Here is a 13421-nt window from a genome sequence, read left to right on the forward strand (position 1 = left end):
ACTTCTAGGTTTCTCTTTATATAATCTGCTGTCGTTGCTCCTTGTATAGACCAGATCAGGTGATCAAAGTGTGAAGTACCTACATCATCCCGAAGCTAACAATCCCTCCATCTCTATTCAGAAAATCGAAATCAGGAGAGTGATGGGTGCAGTTCGTGTCAGCTTGTGCAACGGCTTGGGTCACATACCCACCTTGTTGTGGGGGTGATGCTGGATACCCAGACTGAGAGCAGAGCCTCGCCACAGCCCCCTAGGGCGGGGAAAGGTGTTTCTCAATGCAGGGCGAACAGTTCACCAGAGGAGGAGTGGGTTAGTGTGCTGCGCAGAACACAATCGTGGTCACACAGGGAGCCTTTCTCATGATCTGGAGCGTCCAGAAAGCTTAGACATACCCTTTTACTCCCATTCCAACACTGTGAGCATCCAGGGGCGGGCAGAGGGCAAGGCAGACCCTCCGCTAGATTGACAGGAGAACATGTTAGCGCAGCACCGGAGAGAGTGAACCTGGAGAAGCTCCTGTTTCCCCAAGCTCTTCTCCAAGGACAGCAGAGGCTGGAAAGCGGGGCAGCATGTTTGGTCCATGTGTGAAGTTCCTTCAATTGAAACAGGAGCATAAATGGACACGGAAGCGCATGGTTCCAAAATTAAAGAAAGAGGGGCCTGGTGCTGAGCTGAGGCTCAGATGCCATCTGTCATCAGAGTGGAAACAATCATTTGTTGAAGTCCTAGCCTGCGTACCCAACCCAGAGTCCTGTGGTGCTTGGCAGGTAGGCAGTCCACCAGGGTCTCTGGTGGCAGGACAAGGGGTCCATGGACCTTGGCTAGTCAAGGTATAGACCTCTGCTTCCCACACCAGGGCTCCCGGGCAGGGTGGGGGTGGGGAGGGCAGGTTAGGTGGAGACTGGTGGGGCCCCTGGCAGGGCTCCTGGGTCAGCGTCCACCCTGTACCCCAGCTCCCCGATTTGAGGCCTCTCCACACTGCCATTGCCGCAGTCGCGGTTAATGGCATCTTTCATTTCATTTAGAGCCTGATTTGTTTACAAACTAATAAATATGATTTATAAAATGTGCCTGTGGTTTGCTAATTACTGCACATATGGCGTTTTCATTTTGTAAAACTGGCATTTGCATTCTTTGTAGATTATGACTTTGTGTCCCCAGTGCTAATTAGTCTGATTAGGCAGATAACTTCCCCGCTCCTAGGCTGAGAGGCCGAAGGCTGTGGCATTGGGGGTGAAGGGGCTGGGGCCACGGCCAGCCTTGCAGCGAGGAGACAAGGAGGCTCCAGGACTTTGCTGAAGACCCTGGAATGTCAAGCAGCTCATTCTGTGTCCTTCCCCGAATCTAATTAAGCACAGTTCGTTAGCACAAATTTCTTAATCAGGCCTAATCTTCCCACTGAATGCACAATTTCTGAATTGTCACAGAGCTGGGTCCGCCTGCAGGGGGGACCAAGGGGCTAGCAGGAGCACTGGCAGGAGGGTGCAGTGACGGCAGGCTGCTGGACATTTCCCAGTGACCAGTGAGGATGCACAGCACTGAGCTTGCCAGGAACCCAAACCTTGGGTGGCCAAAGAGGATCCCAGGCCACTAGGCCAGTTTATGAACCTCAGGGAAGAGGACTCCAAGTGGTCTAGTCCACGGGACAATTCCTCAGGCCCAGGACAGCCTTGGAGACACTGGAGGAGTGGTTGGCAGGCTGAGAACCAGGCTCTGAGACCTTGGGAGCAGGTCCCAGCAGGGACCCCTGCTTTGAATGGGCCCCAGTCAGAAGCAAGGGCAGCCATGTCTGGGGATAAGGGGCCCTCTGGCTCTCTGGCATGTGTTACAGTGAAGTTCTTGTAAAGTAAAAAAAGGGAGGAAGAGAGAGCCTTCTCTCTTCCCAAATGACTGGAACTGGACCTCTTACCAACATTGGTAGATTTGGGTTGATACCAGATTTGTGTTAGAAAAATAAATGTGCCATTGCTTCCACCCTGAGCATCACCGAGCAATTTGTCCCTGCTTCGTTACCTTCAAGGGAGACGGCATCCCCCAAAGCATTTGGTGTGCGGTGTGGCACACGGCGTTAGAGCGTTCCTGCCCGAGACGGCCATAGTTTGGACAGTGCTCGGGGAAGGCCCCCTGCTGATGAATGTGCGGTGGTGGAGTTGGGATTGATGGACAGTGGAGTCACGGTTTGTGCGCACACAGTTTGTGGGCTTCCCACTGAGGCCAGGGAAAGGCTTCCTGAAGACTCTGTGAGCATTAACAGGGGCAGTCCTGGGCCTCTGCTCCCATCCCCACTTTTTTTGCTCTCTAACCAAACATTTAGAAACAGCCTGGTCACACGCTGTCCAACCTCCTTCCTCCCTGAGACCATATGGCTGGTTCCTCCATCTGTCCTGGCTCCAGAGGTCTTCCTCCCCAGTTGGATAAATGACATCTCCATGCGTCCCCAGCTCCCTGTACTTTTCCTGTCACGATACTAACACGCTGGGTTGTGGGGACTATTATTTTGTCTGTATTCATGAGCGACTTGAAGGCTGAACTCTGTCTGTCTTACTCTCTGCTGTAGCCGCAGTGTAGGGGAACTTGTTGGGGGAATGGAAGGATGGACGAATGGATGGATGATGGATTTCTGTGAGCTCTAGAAGCAGTGTCCTCCTGTACAGGTCTCTCTGCCTGCTTGGAGGCTCCAGTGCAGGAGAGGAATACGGTGGTGGTTAGGGCAGCAGCACCGACTCGGTCTACTTTGTGTCTTTGGGCCGGCCAGGTTAGGAGGCTTCACAGACCCAGTGAGGGAGGAGCTAGGGTCCCAGGACTTCTTGGGCCTGGGATGGCCTTCATCACAGAGTGAGGAACCTGGGAGGAGCTTCAGACCTATGCTTGGGAGTCAGGGAAGTACTAAGGGGAGAGTCCTAACCTTGGAAGGGGAAGACCTCAGATCTGGTCCTGGTTGATCTTGAAAAGGTCATTCCCCTGTCTGGGCTTGCATTTTTTTTTCTCTGAGCAATATGGATCAAACAGTCTCCCAGACCTCCTCCCTGAACAATGTAATGATTCAGAGAAGTAACTGTAGAAGAGAGGGACCGTTGTGTGCATGTGTGTGTTGGTGTGAACGTGTACATGCACAGGTCAGGGATACACACCGGGGGAAGCAAGTGAGGACCGGCCCGGTCAAGACCAGCCCTGCTCTGTCCTTCAGGAGAGCAATCCTCTGCTCAGTGTCATGCGGTCCTTCGGCACTCTGAGGGGTGGGCTGTGCCCCTTCCCCATCTCCCAGTTCCAAGTGAGGGAGGCACTGTAAGAGGATTTTGCCTTGGCCCACTCATTTGAATTTCATAGCCAGCTTCCTGGTGGATATGATTCTTTCTTTCTTCAAAATCTTAATACATTCTGCCTCAAAATTGTTTTGAAGTAATAAAGGGATTTTCACAGGCAACAAATGAGTCTCTGGAGAGACTTAATCTGAGGCCAAAAAAGCCAGAGGTGGGGATTTACCTCCTATACCAGCTCCTTTCAAGTGAGACAAAGCGGAGGACCAACTTCTACTCCTAAAGGGGATCCACACGGGGGCAGGAGAGAGCACCCCAGAAGCCTCTGCTCTGGGCCCCAAACTCTTGTTTATGAGCAAACCAAGGCCAACAGCTCCAATGACCTCATTTCAACCAGCTGCTGGGAGCCACATTGGCAACGGACTGGTCACCTCAGCCCACCCCAGGGGTCTGCACCGTGTGCCCCAGTCTGTTCCAATCCTGGCTGGCTGGCCACAGTCAAAGCTGGGGAAGGACCCAGAGGCAACATAACCATGGGGCAGGTGTTGAGAGGACAGGGGCCCAGAAACCACAAACCCAACTCAGACCTCCTCTCCCGGCCCAGGCCTGCACATACAACCACCTGGAGACCTCGCCTTGGACGTCCCACAGGTGCCTCTGAAGCACCGTGTCCACAGCTAAAATCCTAACCAGCTCCCAAGCCCGCCCTCCCCCTGTGCTCCCAATCACCAGATGGCAGCACCCTCTTCCTGACCAGGGCACAGAGCTAGATGGCATTCTTGAAGGGAGTGGGATAATGGATGTTCACCCCCACCCCCTCAGAGACTCTCCAGCCTCAAGGAGGAGCCAGTAGGGGCACTTGACCTACCAGAAGTAACCCCCAATTCCCAGCTGGGTACCAGGGTGATGGGAGCCTTCACCATGGGAAGTTCTAGGTATTAGAAGGATCCCCTTCTAGTCCGTGGATGACCCCCAGGGGGCCCAACCTCCCTCTGTATGTCTCATTCTTTGCAAGGCCTTCCCAATGGGGCTGGACCAATACTGGTGCACATGACTCCGTGCATCCACTTTGGCCTTCCACTCTTTAGATCTGTGCACTGGGGTAATAGTGCACACTTTTGCACAAGCATCCTCATATCTACTAACCTTTCCTTGGCACATGTACACAGCACATATGTGCACAGGTGCCCATGTGCCCACACAACACCCCTCAAACATATGCAGACATCCAGGCCCACATAATAGCTGTGCAACTGTACATCCACCCATGCACACGGAGGTGAACCCTCATCCCTGGGCTTGGAACTCTCACTTTGCAGCCCAGGAGTCAAAGGAAATGGTGCAGGTCAGTGGGTAGATGATACTCTCAACTTTCTAGGTAAAACCTAGAATAAAGAAAATGATGGCACTCCTTTGTGAGCTGGGGCCACAGTCAGTCAAAGGCAGGTGCTGCTCTGGGGGTTGGACAAAACTCCTACCACTGGAAGCAGAAGACTCTCCTCTCGGAGGCGCCCTCAGGGCATCTTGTGCGTTTCAGGTCACTTCTCAGGTCTTTGGGACAGCTGTTATATCACTGAGAAAGGACTCACCACGGTTAGAATTTGGGATTGTTTCTAAGATCCCTCTTACAGGCTTCGTGACCTTAAGCAAGTCACTGAACTTCCCTGGGCATCAGTTTCGTACAGATGGGGGCAATAGTACCCGCCCACCTACCTCTTGCAATGATGTGACTCAATGATGGTGAAAGTTCTTCAAAGCTGCAAAGCCGTCCATGTATTTGGGGGGTTATTAATATCTTCTTCATTTCCAAAGCTGGCCTTCCCTGAGGAGACCATGTAATGTTTTTGAACGTGGAGCACATTCCTAAACTATGCCCTCCCCCTCTCCAGTAGTTCTGCTTTGGGTTGTCAAAAATGGTAATCTTCTCTCAGGCCTGAAATTATGAGCCTGCTTTATTGGTCAAAGGCCATAATAATTTGAGCTCTTATTTTATAAACTCATTTCTGCACAGTGATATCCTGATAGGAGCAGGAATAATAAATCACAAACATGTCCCCCAAGATTGCATTGTAAATGTCAAACTAGACAGGAAATTGTAATTAAAGAAAGGAAATTGCTACAAAGAAGCACTTGATTTTAAAATGAGCCAAGCATAGAATTTTCTAAGCATTTAATTATAGTCCAATTTCAACTGACTTGGCTTTTGCAGTCATATTTCTTATTATAACTCTTCTACATAATAACCCAATCTCCAGGCTCACATAGGTCTGGCCCGTCAGAGGGTAGGGACACTGCATAAGTACAGGGATTAGGAACTTTATAGGGACAGTAATCACGGTGGAGGCAGGGGTGATGGACACAGGTGTCGGGATTTTAAATCAACCGCAGTTGAATTTCCAGCCAACAGGAGCAACCTAACACCTGCGAGGAAGCAGATTTGGCCTGACCAGCTCAGTGAGAAAATCCACTCAGGCACTTGCTTCTGGCAGGAGAAGAGCAGCCCGGGCTTCCATATTTTTTCCTCCCACCCAACCCACCTACCTGTGGCTCATGCTTTACCCAGGCTGCCCTTCTGACTGGGCACGGTCCAACATTCCTGTCTCGCACCTGGGTGCCCAGGGGTTTGCATCCCTTTCAACCAGGTGTTCAGTGTCCAGAGGGTCTAGAGGTGAAAGAGCAGAGTGGCTGGGAACGTGGAAGAAGGTGAGTCTTGGTTTGAATCCTAACTCTGCCAATTGCTAGGAATTGGGCGGAGTCACATAACCTCTATAGGCCTCAATTTGCTGATTTGTAAAATGGGCATAATGGCAGTCTCCATGTAGTCTGATACATGGTTAACAATCATAAATGAAGTGATTATAAAGGTTACTATGGCCCGAGACTGTGTTGTGCCCGGGAGAAGATGGGGAACTGATGAACTGTCTTGAATGATGTGTGTAGAGCCCACGCAGATGGGGCTGAGCCAGTGCCGACAGCAGCGGACGTGGGACGTGGGTGGGGGCAGTGAGGGGCGGTCAGGGGCACACGGTGAGGAGTGATCACACCACCTCAGGAAGTTCTGCTGGTCAAGGAAAGATTCCCAAAGTAACTTGCCCACTGGATTTTCTTGTCTCTCCATCAAGTTTATGGGGCCAAGAAACTGGGGGGCTACTGGTTCAACGGCTGGGAGCTGCTGCTGTCGGTGAGGACTCCCCACACCCACCTGCAGGCTTAGCCTCTACCTCGGCAGGGGCCAGGAAGGCTCGCAGCCAGGGATCCTTCTTTCTCGAGCCTTCTTCTCTCTTCAGACAATTCTGCTAGGTCGAGGGCCCCAGGGTGGGTGAAGTCTGACACCAGTAAAACAGGACTTAGCATTCCAGAAAAGCCCCGGTACTTCTGTCTGGGTGGACGTGTTGCCCGGGGGGGCACGATGCGTGGGGGCCCAGCGGGTCCCCTCATCTGGCTGTGCCACCTGTTCACTGCGGGAGCTCCAGGGAGTGCTGTTCACAAAGCCCACAACGTGAATTCCCCTCTTTGAATTGGGCAGTACACAGCCTCTTCAACCGAGCACCATTCACCCAGACAAGGGGGCCAGAACTAAATAAATTAGAGCCGGATTGGTAGGGAGGGAGGTGAGGGTCAGGTGGAAGAGAAGTACAGAGCAGGTTTTGAAGATTAGGATTTGAAACAAAGAGTTGAAGGTCCTGAGGATGGGAGCAGAAACCAGAGGAGCCAAGTCCCAAAGAACTGCAAAAGCACGTCTGGAAGCACAAGCTGGGGGTAGGGGCTGATGGGTGCCCTCCCCTGGGTCTCTCTGCTCTGTGGGGTTTGTCTCATCCCAGTGCCCTGGGCAGCAGGGGGTCCTGGTTTCTGCCCTCCAGCAGAGTATCTCCAGCTGCATCTGTGGCAAGTAGTCAAGTGCAAGGGACCACACCACACAGGACAGACAGTGTGTATGGCTGGTGACAGGGCCAGCTTCCTGGCTATGACCATCAAAGAGGACTGGCTCTGGCTATGAGAACTGGAGAAGGCCTTCAGCAAAGGTGACATTGGAGGTGGTCACAGAGAGAGTGCACTGGAGTTTTCTAGGTACCCACGGGGAAAGGCATTTGGAGAAGATGGAACAGCCTGAGCAAAGGCACAGAGGTATGAAGATACTTTCACTCATTCAAAAAATATTTATCACAGCCACCATATGCCAGGCACTGTTCTGGGCACAAATAGGTAAGACAAACACAATCCTTGCCCTCATGAAGTGTCCATTCTAGTGGGAAGAGAAAGGTAATAAATTATAATCTAACAAACAAATTGTATAGTATATACTTGTGCACGCTATCCCAGGCGGCTGCATCTGTCCCCATGCACCTCTCACTGGCATGGAAGGCAGCTGGGTACTCAAGACTATAACTTTGTCCCCCACAGCTTGTGACCTGCTAGTTAGGGACGCCCCAAGGGCTTCTCCTGTAAAGACAGAACCTTTGGAAAAGGACCCCGAACTTCCAGTTAAGAGGACATTTTAATGAGGGAACGTGAGGCATTCCGGAAGTGGCCATGCCAACGGTAGAGGCAGCCAGCCTAGCCCGCCCCGGGGCATGCCAAAGTCGTTCTTTCCGGTGGAGAAAGGGTCCCCAGTCGTCAGGTTGTGGTGTCACACCAAGGCTCCGTCTCACTCTAGTCAAGACACAAGACCACACCCACACATCTCCTCCTGGCCTCCCCTAAAATCCCCACTGCTGCCATGGAGAATGTTGTCCCCTGGCCATGCCCAGCTGTCCTCCTTCCCCAGTGGACCCACCTCCCTGCCCTGCCCAATGCTGTGCTCCACCTTCCTAGCCAGCTCCTGCACCCTCTTTTCCGGGGAGCAAGCCTCCCCTGACCTCTTTTGCCCACCTCTGCTGCTCCCTCCCCCCTTACTCTGGGAGCACACCCAGCCATCATTGAGGGCCCCCAGGGCTAGAGAGCCCCGGACTCCAAATCTCAGCCCCACCTGCCAGTAGCATTCCCCAGGTTCTCAGCAGCCACGCTCCAGGCCGAGAGCCCTCCCGGAAGCCCTCTTCCTTTGCCTCCCCTGTGTCCCCTCTAGGGACCTAACACTGTGGGAGCACCAAGTGGGCACCTGATCCGTATTCAAGAACAGACCATTGTCTCCCCACATGCCCCCAAGGCCTCACGCCCAGATCCCGGCCTGACAGGGAGGAACCAACCTGGTGGGGGCCTCAGGCAGCAGAAGCTGATGATAGAGGATCCAGAGGGTCCTGTGGAGGCCCCTTGTGGTAGACAAACAGGACCTTCAGCGAGGAGCCCCAAGCCACGTCCGAGGGAAAAGCAACGTCCATTAAGTCCATTAACTTTAACACTGAAATCAATGTTGCGGCCACCAGAAGTAATTAGCGTAATTCACATTTCAGATCAGGAGATATTTGAAAACCAAGTTTAATTATGTTGAAAAATGACAACTTCATTTTCCCTCCCTGGATCGGTTCCCCTGATGTTCCCCCACACTTTCATTAAAAAGAGAACTGGTTGTAGGTTTTTTTTAAAATGCCATTAAGCAAAAGCAGTACTTTGGCTATTTCAGAGCTAATAAATCAGTTCAGGTGCCCACAACATAGTTCGAGTGGCTTTGAAACGTTCTCTTCCTTTAATCAGGACAGAGCATGTGGTTTTTAGCCTGAGAGATTCCAGCTGGGGCTTTCAGGCATCCAGAGTGGCTCTCAGAGCTAATCAAACCCATTTTACAGATGAGTAAACTGAGGAAGCCCCCAAAGAGGAGACCGGCTACAGGTTACCTTGTCATGCCCCATGTTAGCTGTGAGGCATGTAGAGATGGCCCCTGCCATCAAGGAGTTGGGGTGTGACCTGTCGACGCAGACCAGTTTGGGGAGTCAGGAAAGGAAGACGTGACAGCAGATATGAGTCTCGAAGGATCCAAGACTTAGCTGGGGGAAGAAGGCAGCCATTCCAAGGGGGGAGAAAGTGACAGCCGAGGCCAGGCAATGGGTAGGAAACTGAGGCCTGGGTAGAGGGTGCCTACTCAGGCTCTCCGGGGAAATGAGGTCTGGGGACATTGCGTCTCCCCCACTGTGATTTCCCAGATAGGAGGACCGTGTGTCCATGTGAGGCTATCAGGGCTTCCAATACAGTACAGAGGGCAGCCTGGAAACCAACCTGCCCCCACCTCACCCCATTCCATCAGCACTCCTGCCACCCTTCCCCCACATACTGCTCCTGCAGCCCCGCAGCCTGAGCCCAGCACCTTCCCCCGCCCCCCCCCCCCCCCCGCCTCTTTGTCCCCACCCTCAGATCTATCCCACCCACCCCAACATACGTAGCCTGACCACCCGTTTTCAGCTTCACTTGAGCCTGTCTTCGTAGCCTCTGGCCCCTCTGACAGATACATCTGAACCTCCCCCACTCACGACTTGGTCCCATGTGTTTGTTTAAGAGGCTGCCATGGTGCTAATTGCTGTGTTTATTCCTGCTTGCCAAATGCGCTCTGTTTTGCAGGCATTTGCTTGAGCGGCTCTCGATGCCTGGTCTTGCTTGTTTTGCTTTTTGTCAGGAGGGAAAGAGAAGCATCCTTCTCAGCCTTGCCTATCTGGGGCCACAAGCTGGAACTAGGACCAGGGACTGTTCCCTTGTCCTCTTTCACCCCTCCCTCCAGGAAGGGTCTCTGGGCCCCCAGTCCACCCCCTGGGTCAGGAGAGTTTAGGTGTGTTGCTGGGGGGCTGGGGAAGCATTCTCTCTGCAGAATCACATCTCTTTTTTCCCAGCGACCCCCGTGGCCCAAAAAGCAAGCATTCGCTTGTTGGTTGTGCAGTCTGGCCTGGCCTGTTCTCTAAGTACAGAAACAACCTAGATGAGAATGTTGTGCTTCGCTGGATCTCAGAAGATGAGGCAATAAATGTGAGCCATCCCAGCCTCCAGGAATCCCCATGAGGGCTGCTCAGCCAGGCAGGCCTACTCCCAGTACCCCCCTTCCTTGGCCAAGCTGCTTCATTGTATGGGCTAGCAGACTGGGTAGGGGGGAGGGTCGTCCTCCTAGGGTCTTCTCATCACAGCCCCTTGCTGAAAAGCCCCACCCCCCTCCCCTGGGCCCCACCAGCCAGGCCAGGGTCAATGGGATTAAAGGCTCAATTCACGCCAGTCAGTTCTCTGGTAACACGATTTCATTAGAGGCAGGCAGGGAGGAGAATGGACGGAAACAGCTGGTGTATAAATTATAAAGTCTACTTTGTACTGAGTGAGCACACCTTTCCCCAGCCACATGACTAATTAATGTGGCGGGGAGTGGACTTGAAGTCAAATTGCCTTTCCCCCTCTCTCTTGGGGTTTGGTTAACAACAGGTCCCTGCAAAGCTGGGAGAAGGGAAGATTATGCAAAGCTATCATCGTATGAAAATAGCGTATTAACATACTGCCTGTGAGCTGTGTCCAATCAGTTCCCTCCCAGTGGCGTGTGTACGAAACAATTAGAATGGCATTTCTACCATGCTTCTTTAATACATTTTGGCATTAATATAATCAAGGAGCGAGGGCCTAGACATCTTGCAGGCACGGTTTCCTGTAACGCCCCTGGGATGCTGGGGGGGTGGAATCTTGGGGAGCAAGGGTGGGACATGGCTATGCTCCTCTGGACCAGAACCTCAGACACATTCTCTGGAGGGACACCCGGACTCTGCCAGCCACCCCAACCTCTGTCTGCCCAGGAGCAAAGGGTTCCTTCCCCTGGACAAGGGACCACAGAGCCCAGTGGCTCCAGAGTTAAAGTGATCCGTTAGAAGCCTCAATCATATCTTTTAATCCTCTGCTGAAGCCCCCTATTGACTATCCTGGGCCTTGATCTAGCCCCGGCCTACCTCTCCAGCTCACCTCACCTGGCTGTTCCCTCCTGTGCCACCTCCAGCCACTGCAGGCCCCTCTCTGTTCCCCATGCACACGGAGGTCCTCCCTGCCTTGGGGCCTTCGTAAGTTTTTCTCCCTCTGCCTGGGGTGGTTTTGCTCCTTGTCCTGCAGGCCTCAGCTCCTCACAGAGACCTGCCAGATCTAAATCGCCTCCACCCCAGTCACTGTCTGCCTTTGTTATGTTTCCTTCACATGTCTTGCCCTGATTTCAAATTGTCTTGTGTGTGAACTCAATCCTTGCTCCTTTGCTGCTTTCCACTGGGACATAACTCCTGAGGGCAGGGACCTTGTCTGGCCTGATTACTGCTGTATTCCCTACACTACAGTGGAAACTGGCATGCCGTGGGTGCTTGGCAAATATCGTTTGTATGAGTGAAGGAATGAATGAGTGGATAAACTCAAGTCCTACCATCTGGAGGCTCTGGGAGAACCAGTGAGACCTGGTGGGGATCCTGGCTTTCCTGCCACCCCCTACATGGTTTGGGGAAACCCAACACCTCCTCTTATTCACTGAGCCTTCCTTCAGCACCTGCTGGTTACCCAATCTTGAAGAACTGGGAGAAGAAGGGATCAGATATGCTTCCTGTCCTGGGGGCCTCGAAGCCTAATTGGGAAACAAGTCTAGACGTGGAGAAGAAGACCAGCTCTCTAAGTCAGGACTTGAGCATAGGGGTGCAGGGGTGGAAGGGTGGAAGTGAAGGGCCTAGGGCCAGTTCTATGACTCACACCATCCCTCGACCCCAGGCCAGTCATTGAATCTTTCTAGATCTCTGTTTCCTTATCTGTAAGGCCAAGCAAAGTCAAAGTCAGCCTCAGAGCTAATTGAGTTCCCGTTTAGAGACAGGCAAACTGAGGCCCAGGCTGGGAAAAGCCTTGCCTACAGTCCCAGGTTGAGTTAGTGGTAAAGCCAGGACCAGTGCCCAAACCAGGGTCTGTGTGTGTCAGTGCTATGCCAGACTCTCTGCTCCCCTCTGCTACCAGCCACCTAAATGTTCCTCTGGGAGGCCAGCTGGCACCTCACCCCACAGCTCAGATAAAGAACTGAGAGCCCTGAGCGTGTTCCTCCTTCCAGCACAACAGGTGGGACCACATCTGAGTGAACACATCTCCAGGCCAAGAGCCCCTTGGGCCTGGCCATGAGACATCTGGAAGGTGGCCTGCTGCCACTCCCCGGGTTCTGCACGAACAAAGCACTTTGTTTCTGTGGGAAAGGCCCAGCACAAACAAGCCCGGATCAGATCCTGTCTGCCTTAACCTACTCTGACACTCCTGGAAGGTCACCTCACGGAACGCCGGTGTCTGTATTCAGTGCAACCAATGAATGAACGCTGGGCGTCTACTGCATGCCAGGCACTGTCCTACTGGCTACAGATACATCTGTGAAAAAACACTTTTTCCTGTAGAGCTTATATGTGACGGGAGAGGCACACACATCACTGCTATATACCATTGTGACAGTAAGTACTATAAATAATAGGAAGCACTTTCAGATGCCCGAACCTCCTGACTGAGTCCATGCCCTCTCAAGTAAGCCCATCTTCCCAAGGCCCCTGCCAGGTCTCATTCCGTGAACCTCTGCTGTGGTTCCCCCTACAGTCCTGTCCTGCCCTCCCGCTCAGGGGCAGATGGGACTGCTTCTGGCGGGGGGGGGGGGTGCTGTCACCTCCCAGAGCGTGTCAGCCTCTTGCCCTCTGAGTGAGGGCATCCCCACAGGGCAGGAGGCAAAGCTGTCCCCACTCTACAGAGGAGGAGACTGGGGGTCAGAGGCATCACTGACCTGCCCAAGGGCACAGAGCCTAGCAGAGTTTGAACTCAGACCACCCGGCTTCAGGGCCCCTGATCACTACTGATGGGATGGGATGCGGGGGACCTTCGAGGGCGGAGGCCATCCCCCTGGCCTGACAGAGCTCCTGACAGCCCCACTGTCACTCACCCTCAGACGGTGCCAGTGACTCTCAGGACAGTCGCTGAGTGCCTGCATCTCAGCGCCCAGCTCAGGGCCTGGTGAACATCAGGTGCTGCTCTAGCACTTTGTCCATATGGACTTCTTTCATCACCAAGACAGCACCAGGAGGCACACGCTGTTATGACCCCCTTTGTACAAATGGTGAAGCTAAGACCCAAAAGGGTTAACTAACTTGTTCAGAGACACATAGGTCATACCACTAAGTGACAACTGGATTTGAACCCAGGCAGCCCCTCCAGGGTTACTGGTGTGGTTGAGCACTTGTGACATGAATAAATGGGTGAAAACCCCCTGAGGGCCTGCTCAGTGCCTCG

This window comes from Sturnira hondurensis, unplaced genomic scaffold (assembly GCF_014824575.4).
Source record: "Sturnira hondurensis isolate 20B ecotype Veracruz unplaced genomic scaffold, ASM1482457v3 Scaffold0006505, whole genome shotgun sequence".
Classification (NCBI taxonomy): Eukaryota; Metazoa; Chordata; class Mammalia; order Chiroptera; family Phyllostomidae; genus Sturnira; species Sturnira hondurensis.